Source organism: Astatotilapia calliptera, unplaced genomic scaffold, assembly GCF_900246225.1.
Source record: "Astatotilapia calliptera unplaced genomic scaffold, fAstCal1.2 U_scaffold_206, whole genome shotgun sequence".
In the NCBI taxonomy this organism is placed as follows: Eukaryota; Metazoa; Chordata; class Actinopteri; order Cichliformes; family Cichlidae; genus Astatotilapia; species Astatotilapia calliptera.
In genome coordinates, this window is record NW_020535737.1 from 17919 (window position 1) to 28572 (window position 10654).

Genomic DNA, 10654 nt, shown 5'->3' on the forward strand with positions numbered 1-10654 from the left:
AAAGGTGCTGTCAGTCACATGACCCTGAGCCTCAGCAGGAAGTCTGACCCCTTCATAATAAAAGCATGTTCTTCACCTGCACTAATCAGGCTGAGAACACGCTGGGCTGTAGTCACGTGATCGACTTGTAGTTCAAACACAGCTGTTTCCTTTCCTGAGTTCTTATCACATCTCCTAAACACATTTCCTCCACCTCACAACGTTTCTAACAAGGAAAAGTGGTTAGGAAAGGAGGTAGGAGACCACTGAGTGTATGTGAACATGAAGGGCTTTTATTGTGAAATGCAGGGTAGGGAAAAGTTGTTCCGCACATGCGCGGTAGAGATCCTGCGTGAGCAGAGACTAGTCAGTTTAATAAGTTTGATGCTTTGTTTAAAATACAGAACAAAAGTAAACAAAGTAGGACGGTAGGGCATCATGGCGGCTTTATGAACGGTAAGAGGCGGGAACACGGGGGCGACGGTCAGAGGGAGGACATCAACAGGAGGAGGACCGGAAGCTGTTTGAAAGCCGTGAGCGGGAGTTTGTCAGCAGGGGGAGAAACCGGCACCCGGAGCGAAGACATGGACCCCCTGCAGGAGCTCCTGGACCGGGTCAAGCCCAGCACCGAGGCGGTGAGTCCCAGTCTGACCCTGTTTGCCCGAACTGAGCGATAAATAACAGTCTACGTACACGCACAGCCCTGCGTACGTAGACTGTCTGCGTCATGACGTAGGCAGAGTTCAGTTCAGTTCATTTTTATTTCAAACATTTCAAACATGTGCCTTCACAATCATTACAAAATATCATTCCAGTATTTGTTTGAAAAGGAGTAGGCTGAAGTATTTACTTATTTGTCCCTACCCCTTCAAGTTTTACCTCTCATTCATTTAATTTTTTTTTTGTCTTAAATTAAACAAACAACATATGAAACATATGAAGTAAAACAAAACATAACATACATAAATCAAAAACAAGAAATTAGCAAGCCCCACCACAGTATAGTTTCTTTCATATGAAAAATACAGAATGTGTATATTTGCAGATACACAAGTTATGGAAAAACAACAAACCAAAACAAAACAAAAAAAGAACCACAACACCATTACCAGCTACATTACCGTCCTGGGTTAACCCCGTTTTCTTCATTCTTATACTTATTTAAAATTAGGTTTTTATATTTTACTTTAAACTGTTTTATGTTTTGACTGTCTTTTATTTCTTCTGTTAGACTGTTCCATAATTTAACTCCTGCAATTGACATAGTTCTTAAAGTTGTTCTAGCACTTTGTATTTTTAAATTCCATTTCCCTCTTAAGTTATACCCACCTTCTCTTTCTATGAACAATTTACAGATTTCTTTGGGAAGCAATTTATTTCTTACTTTATACATTATTTGCGCTGTTTTAAGCTTCACCAAGTCTTGGAATTTAATAGCTTGCATTTTGACAAAGAGTGCATTTGTATGGTCCCTGTACCCCACATTATTTATTAATCTAATGGCCCTTTTCTGTATTATAGTTATTGTTTGTGTGTTACTTTTGTATGTGTTTCCCCAGACCTCTACACAGTAGCTCATATATGGCAGTAGTAAAGCACAGTATAAAATGTGCAGTGCTTTCTGATCCAACATATGCTTTGCTTTCCCCAGGACGGCAATGCCCCGTGCCAATTTCCCCCGAACATAAGTAATGTGTGGCTTCCAACAGAGCTCGTGGTCAATGATTACCCCAAGAAATTTTATTTCATTTACTCTTTCTAAATATACATTGTCAACACATATTTCTACTTCGATGTTTTTCTTTTGGTTTCCAAACAACATAAATTTGGTTTTATCTAGATTCAATGATAATTTATTTATATCAAACCACTTCTTTAATATCGTTAATTCCTGTGTGATCATCTCCAAAACCTGTGTCAATTCCTCTCCTGAACACAGTATGTTTGTGTCATCTGCAAATATTACAAACTTTAAAATCTCCGATACTCTGCAGATATCATTTAAGTACATAATAAACATTTTTGGACCCAGTACTGAACCTTGAGGTACTCCACAAGCTATATCCATCAAATTAGATTTATATTCATTTATTTGTACATATTGTTGCCTATTCCCTACATAGCTTTTTAACCATTCCAAAACCACTCCCCTAAACCCGTACTTTTCCAGTTTTTTTAATAGAATTTCATGATTAACAGTATCAAACGCCTTCTTTAGATCTAAGAAAACTCCGAGCGCATACCTCTTATTATCCATACATTCCGTTATCTTTTCCATTAAATCTATCAGTGCCAAAGCTGTTGATCTGTTGCTTCTGAACCCATACTGACTATCTGTCATTAATTCATATTTTTCCACAAAACTGTCAAATCTTTTTATGAAGAGTTGTTCCAGTATCTTAGAGAACTGGGAGAGTATTGACACTGGTCTATAGTTTGTAAAATGATGTCTTTCACCGGTTTTGTAAATGGGAATAACTTTAGCAACTTTCATTTTTTGTGGAAAAACTCCTTTTTGAAAGGACAAGTTGAATATATATTTTAATGGTTTTACGATACCATCAATAACTGTCTTTACCGTTACCATATCAATATCATTCCAGTCTGTACTGGTTTTGTTCTTAAGTCCTCTAACCATGTCATAAATCTCTTTCTCTTCCACTGCTCTTAAAAACATTGAGCTACTATTCCTTTCAATATTTTCACCAGTGTCCCTTTCTATTCCATCAACCTTTATTTCTTCTGCCAGTTTTGGCCCTATGTTTACGAAGAATTCATTAAAGCCATTTACTATCTCCTCCATGTTATTAATACTTCTTGTCCCTTCTATAAAGTACCCAGGGTAATCATTATTCCTTGATTCATTTTTGATTATTCTGTTTAATACATTCCATATATCTCTTGTGTTATCTTTATTGTGTTCTAACCTTTTAATGTAATACTCTCTTTTACAGGATCTCATTATATTAGTTAATTTATTTTTGTAAGTTTTATACTTCATTTCAGTTTCTATTGTTCTCTTTTTTATGAATTCTCGATATAGGGTATTCTTTTTTTTTGCTGGCATTTTGTAGTCCTTTTGTCATCCATGGTCTTCCTGCATAGTTGTGTTTCCTATTGATTTCAATTACTGGGCAGTTTTTATCAAGTAATGTGTTAAATGTTCTTAAAAATCCTTCGTAAGCTTTATTAACTTCTGTTTGTTCATATACAATATTCCAATCTTGCTTTAAAAGTTCATTTCTAAGACAATTTAAGGTCTTCTCTGTTCTTATTCTTTTGTAAATAATCTTATGTCCATCGTTGTTCACTTTATAATGGCAATTATACGATGCAAAGACTGGTAAATGGTCACTTATATCATTGATTAACAGCCCACTTTTTATCTTTCCTTCTATTATATTTGTAAATATATTATCTAATAGAGTTGCACAATGAGATGTTATTCTGGTCGGTCTTGTTATCAGTGGAAATAAACCGATGCTGTACATGGAATCAATAAATTCTTCTGTACTCTTATTATGATTTGGATTCAATAAGTCAATATTAAAGTCCCCACAAATAAACATTCTTTTCTGATTTATATTTGTAAATAAGTCCTCCATATTATCCTTAAATATCTCAATCTTAGATCCTGGTGTTCTATATATACAACTGACAATTAGGTTTTTCCTTTTTTCTATACTTATTTCCACTGATAAACATTCCATCACTCCATCAATAACAGTTGTCATTCTTCCCATTCTTTTGTACTTTAGGTTTTTATCAATGTAAAGTGCCACCCCACCTCCTTTCTTGTTGATCCTGTCTACATGAAGGAATTCATATCCATTTATTTTAAAGTCTTCTTCTTTTCCAGGAGTTATCCAGGTCTCCGATATGGCTATCACATTGAATGGCTGTTCAAACTGTTATGTAGTCTTTGATGGATTGAAAGTTTGCATATAAGCTTCGACTATTAAAGTGAACCATTGTTATACCCTGTTCTACCTTGAATTCCTTTTTAAGTTGCTCATTTGTATAATAATTGCATTCATTTGTCTTATTGTTAAAGAAATTACAATCAGGATCTATGTTGCTGTCATACATCAATGTCTTATTTTCAATATCTATATGAGTTGTTAGTTGAAAATTGTCAGACATCTGCGTTGGTTGAGCACTTGGACGGTCCCATCATATTTAGCACTGCTTTGCATTTATCAGTTATATTTTTCTAGTTCCGTCATCTCTTTGATGACTAGAACCTTAGCCTGCTCTGGTGTTCCATTTAACTTAATGAATATTTTACAGTCTGACGTCCAAGTTGACTGTATTTTCTTCTGTTTTCTTAATATTCTTGCTTGTCTTGCAATGTCTGCATTTTTCTTGATTAGGTGTTCATTTAAATAAACATTTGTACCTTTTAGCTTTCTTCCTTGCTTGAGCAGTTCTTTTTTCTGTTTTCTATTAACAAAATGAATGATAATGGCAGGAAGAGGATGGCATCCCTCAATATTTTTACTGTCCATTTTGATACCTTTGCTTTTAAAGAAGGCCATTACCTGCTCTTCCAAAGAGCGTAGCTCTTGCTCGGGTGGCTCCCCTCTCTCTGATGCTGCTACCCGTGCGTATGTCTGATGCTTGGTTTCCAGTCCTGTCACTATCACATCATTTACTCTTGAATATTGTTCCAGATCTGACACCCGTCCTTCCAGCATAGCAATCTTCTTGTCCTTTTCCTCGCTCTGCCTTCTTAGTTCTTTAATATCATCCATTAAATTGAGTATCAGATTTTGTTGTTTTGAAATTGTTGTTATTTCTTCAGACATAAAGTTTAGGGATTTCTTTATGTCCTCCAGTTCCTCCTCATTAACGTTGCTCCTCTTAGGCGGCATCTTAATGGCGTTAAGGCCCGCTGGTTGCGAAGCACCCTTGAGGGTTGCCGAAACCCGGCCTGTCCTGGCAATTAAGAGCAGCAGCCGATCGCTGTTTCGAGCTAATTCTATAGCAGAAATCCACACAGAAAAGAGAATATAAGGATGTGAGCCTGTTCTACATTTATTATTGTGACCTCCGACCTGCTGCTTTGTTTCTTTAGGAGTCCCTGTGGTTAAAGAACATCTTCACCTCCATCTCTGAACACCTGAGTCCTGTGGTGTGTAGCTCCGCCCCCTCGCAGACAGGTGAGTTCCTGTTTGTTTGAAACAGCTGGCTGATAAATCAGCTGTACTTTAAATCCTTAATGACGATGTCCATGTCTTTTATGAAACCAAATACTATTTAAACCATTATTTAAACAGTGAAAGCAGGGCTCACCTGCCCTCACAGGTGTCATCAGAGCAGTCCAGTGTGTAGATGTGAGTGTGGTTCAAAGGTCAGAGCCATGAAGGTGACCGACTGTCAGTGAGGAACAGGGAGGACTAAGAGTCTGAGGATGAAGAGCAGCTGCTTCCTCCAGGTGGTCCCACCTGTTGACACACCAGCTCTGGTGTCCACTTCAGGTGTTCTCAGTGGGCGGGGCTTCAGTTGTTTATGTTTGTGTTTACCCTTTAAACTTTGTTTTCCCAGGTAACCACGGTGACCTCAGCCTCTTCGATCTGAGCATGTGTGCGGTGCAGGCGATCCAGCAGCAGATGTGTGTGGCCCACAGCTTACCTGTCAGCTACAGGTAACGCCCGCTGACATCATCGCTGTAGCAGGTCACGTGACCTGGCCTTACCGCTGTCCTCCCGTCTGTCCCCAGGCTGCTGTCCGTCTCCCAGCTCGTCTCCCAGCAGCACCTGGCCTGCGTCAGCAACCTGTCCTGGAGCACCAATCAGCAGAGAGCCTGGGCCAGGGAGGCGGAGCTCGCCGTGCCGGGTCAGAGGGCGCTGCCGAGGGTCAACCTGCTGCTGATTGGCTGTCTGAGAGAAGGCCCTGACGGAGAGTATAGGCTGACGGACGCCAGCGGCAGCGTCATGTGTGAGGTGAGTCAGAGGGGGAGGAGCCTAACCTTAACCCATGGTCCATCAGCTGGTTAGTTCTCAGGAGCTTCTTCACAGCAGCGTCACTAAACCGGATCTGGTCAGAACTGATGGTAACGAGGTCACAACAAACTGCAGGTGTTCATGTGCAACGTGAATGAAATCGAATTCCTCTTTAATTCAGCTCATTCTCTGTGCAGGGACACAAGTGCTGATAGAGTCTGGTCATCACACGCTTCTCTGCTGATGTTTACATCAGCATGAAACAAGCAAACAAGCTCAACAGCTGACTTTCATTTCTGTAACTCAGAAACATCAGGACTTGTTAAATGTGAGCTGTGTTTATATGGATTCACTTAGCTGATCGATAAGTAAGGATGTAAAGACAGAGTCTGTCAGCAAGTGAGTAACTGTGCTGGCACAGACGTGATGACAGCAGAGCTTTATAAAGATGTGGAGCCTCCTCCTCACATAAAGTATACAGATAGCATCACCTGCAGTAACCTGACAGATTACAGTCAGACAGCTGCAGCAGGCTCAGTGTGGTCCTAGCATCACCGCACGGATTAATGACTCACAGTACTTGAAATGTGCAATTCCCTTGTGTTCTTATTGCTATTTATTCTATTCTTCCCTTTTCTATACTCTGTATTTGTATATGTGTATATTTCTGCTCACCTTCTGTAACTTCTGTCGGTGCTGGGCTGTTGGAAACCGAATTTCCTGGAGGAACGCAGCCGAGGGATCAATAAAGTTTCATCTAATAAGATCAGATTAGATTAGATCAGATCTAATCCAATCTAATCTAATCTAATCTGATCTAATCTGATCTGATCTGATCTAATCTGATCTACTGCAGCTATAAAACAAACGGCATCACTGCAGATCAGAGCTGATGAAGCTGTCATCATCAGTACAGGCTTCCAGCATCCACCCAGGACATACTCCGCCTCTCTCTCACCCGCGTCTCTCTCTCTCCCTCATCCAGTGCCTGTCTCTCTCGCCCCTGTGGCTCGATCGTCCTGTTTTCCTCCCTCACTGGAACTACATCCCCCACAATGCATCGGGCCAGGAAGAGGCCGCAGGCTTCTTGGAGCTGATTGGCTCCCCTGTCCTGTTGTGTCCTGGTGCTGAGCAGGGATTGGCTGCTGCTCCTGGAAGGGTGGAGCTAAGCGGAGCGGTGGGAGTCGGAGAGGCCGGCAGGCTGCTGAGGCACAGGTGGGTCACATGACCTCTGAACTGCAGCGGAGTTTCTGAGCAGTGTGTGTGACAGATGTGTGTGTGTGCTCCAGGGTCAAAGGTCAGCGGCTGAGCGTGTTCGGAGAGGTGGGCTCAGTCTGCCCTCTGCTGGCCGTGGCAGGAACGACCTTCTTTTGCTTCACGCTGACGGATGAGTCGCGCTCGCTGCCTGTGCTCGTACAGGTACCAGCTCTCTGAGGATGATGATGGTGAGGAGGGACGATGAAGCTCAGTGTGTGTGTGTGTGTGCAGGACAGCAGCCGGCTCAGCTGGATCCAGCGTGTGTGTGTCGGGCAGAGCGTGTGTGTGACAGCTCTACGTGTGTGTGCGCTACGAGGCTGGAGAGGAAACAACATCCTGTGTGTGACGAAGCGCTCCGAGCTGCACGCCGACTACACGCACACACAGGAACACACACAGGAACACACACACTCTGAGTCCCTGCTGTCACAGCCTGCTGAGGACGACTGTGAGGAGGCGGAGCATGAGGAGGTGGAGCTGGACCAATCAGCTGTGAGGATAAAGCAATCCAAAGTCATCAGCTACCAGGTGAGAGTGCTGTGAGCTCTGATTGGCTACCACAGGTTTGTACCTGTGTGCTGATTACTAAGCCTCCTCTGCTGTGATAGGGCACGGGGACTGAGGTTGTGAGTGAGGGGGCGGGGCTCTACGTGCTGGATGGGAAGGTGGGTCTGTGCGTGGCCTATCAGCCGGCGGCGAAGAGGAAGCTGAGGGCGGGAGACAGAGTGGAGGTGAGTCACATGATGTGACATCATCATGCCCGTTTGTGTTCGTGGCAGCCACGACTAATAAAGTTTGATGGTTCCTCCTCCTTGCAGTTGCATCACGCCCACTTCCTGTACCGGCCCTGCCCGGACTTCCCTCCCAGCATGCTTTGCCCTGCCTGCGCTCCAGCCTGAGGGTGACGGCCTTCAGCAGGGCGGGAGGCTCGCCACCCGACAACCGCTGCCCGGGAGATGGGGCGTTACCACGGTTACTGCTGCAGAGAAACACAGGATGTGTCCGATTACCTGTGGACCTGTCACCTAAGCTCGCAGCTGGCACACAGGTGAGGCTCCACCCACCACCACCTGTCCACAGTCAGAGACAGCAGAGCCTAACCTTTGTCCTCCTTGTCCTCCGCTGGCTCTGGCTTGTTTCCTGGTCCTGGTTCTGGTCTTGGTCCTCAGTCTGGTCCAAGGTGTGTGGAGGCAGCAGTGTGTGTGCTTGCTGTCCTGGAGGCTGATGGAGACTCTGAGCAGAGCTGGAGGACGAGGACGCAGAGACATCTACGCTGAGATGCTGGACGAGCCTCACACCTGTCCTGTGACGCAGGTAGGTCCCACTCTCACCTGTCTCCTTACAGGTGAGTGTGGAGCATTGCTCAGTGTGCTCTGTGTCCCTGCAGTACAGCGTGTCCTCGGCGGTCCGGGCAGTACCTCGGTGTGTCGGAGCTCCTGGAGTCCCTGCAGACTGGGCTGCTGGTCTTCGGCCCCTCTGAGCTCTCTGCTGCCCCCTGATGGCTCCAACCTGACCTCCGCCCAGATCAACGGGTTCCTGTCCTGGTCTTGCAGGACTCTGTCCTCCGAGCCCTCGGGGTGGAGACGCTGTCAGGTAAGGTGACAGCAGCTCCCACATGAAGTCGTGTGATTACGTACCAATGGTTTTTTGCCGGTTTGGTGTGTCAGGCAGCGCCCCCTGCTGCTGGTCGGCGTGCTGGAGCTGCCGTCACAGACGTCTGAGTTCAAACACTCGATGCAGCTCAGAGACGCCGCGGGAGCTGCAGCCTGCTGCTGACGGAGAGCAGCGAGGAGGAGGAGGGAGCGCAGAGGGGCGGTCCTTTAACAGCGCCTTGGAACAGGTTACAATGCACGCACACAGACACACACACAGGGACACACAGCTTTATTCTTTAATTGTGTGTGTGTTGGTGTGTGCTGGCAGGTTGTCTGGTGGGTGTGGTGCCAGTTCACCATGGTGACAAGAGATTCCTCCAATCAGATTTACCCCTCCTACAACACCTGGACCAGGACAGGTTCATCACACAAAAACACTGCAGGTCACCACACACACACAACCTGCCAGCATGCTGACTGCTCATTGGTTCCATTCTGTGATGTAGGAGGGCGTCTGATTGGTTCAGGGTGTGAGCTTCCTTCCTGGTTGTAAACATTATGAGTTAAATAAAGCTGGGTTCAATTCACAGGGTTTACCTGCAGTTCTCTCTGGACCACCTGCACATCCTGAGTCCATCTGTTGCCATGGAGACACACCTGAGACACAAGGGGGAGGAGCCAGGAGGGGATGTCACTGCCAGGAAGCAGACAGTAGAAGAAGAAGAAGAGACTGCTGGGAGTAAGAGGAGGAGAAGAGAAGAAGAAGAAGCCAACTCCGGCAACCCTGGCCCCTGTGTCTCCCATGGTGATCAGGGTGGAGCAGAAGGAGGGTGTTGTCCTGGAGGAATACAGGGGCGGAGGCAGAGGATCAGGAGGCAGGGCTGAGACTGTGCTTCTCAGTGAAAGCTGCTGTGATTGGTCCAGTGGTCAGCTGGAGGCGGGACCCAAAGAATGAGCCAATGACAGAGAAAGAAAGTGAACAAAAGCAGGAGAGAAAGGTGAGAGACGCACCTGTGTGTGTTTACCTGAGCTCACCTGGATACACAGTTACGTGTGTGTGTGTGTGCGTGCAGGTGGTGCTGGGTGTTCTCAGGTGTGTGTACGCGGTGGTTTCCTGTCCTCCAGCCTGGATGTTTCTACAGACTCATCGCGCTAACACTCAGGTATCAACCCAGCTTTGATGATGTCACTAAGGGGCGTGGCCAGAGGTTGGCCTCATCGGTCTCTGCTCTCTGATATTAGTACACATGAACACGTTTTTCAGCTTTAACTGTAGTTGTTCACACACTGAGGTTAATTATGGAGTTCCACAGGGTTCAATGCTTGGACCAGTTCTGTTTACATTATACATGCTTCCCTTAGGCAGCATCATCAAAACACAGCTTACATTTTTACTGCTATGCAGATGACTCCCACCATTCCTGTTTGTGGGGAGTTGATCTGACCTGAATCCTTGCAGCTGATTGGCCCATGTGTCTGTCAATCAGGATCCCAGTGTTCTGATTGGCTGTGGAGTTTCTGAGCGCAGTGGGGTGGATCTCCACGCTGAGTCAACCCTACAAGTCAGACGTGGTTGGAGATTCCACACTCTGACACGCCCACTGCTGCTGCCCACCTGCAGACAGGTAACACTCGGTTTGCTCCCCGTCTTCCTCCAGGACCCTTAAACTTTTTTTTTAGAGATTGACAGACCATGTCACTTTCACGCATTGCATTGTGGGTACAAGTGGCAACAAATCAAAACACTGCATTAAGCGCTAGCATTTCCAGCACTTTGGGGTCCTTCGGGACTAAGTAAAGAATACAAATACAGGCCATTTACCGTTTATTTAGCTGTTGTTAAATATTTTATCTCCTGTACAGGCCAACACAATCTAT

The 10654-nt window shown here is 45.1% G+C and overlaps 1 pseudogene; it reads left to right on the forward strand.

The window, feature by feature from the left end:
- Positions 1–123: 123 nt before the first annotated feature.
- Positions 124–10465, forward strand: LOC113017812 (CST complex subunit CTC1-like; annotated as a pseudogene).
- The last annotated feature ends 189 nt before the right edge of the window (positions 10466–10654 follow it).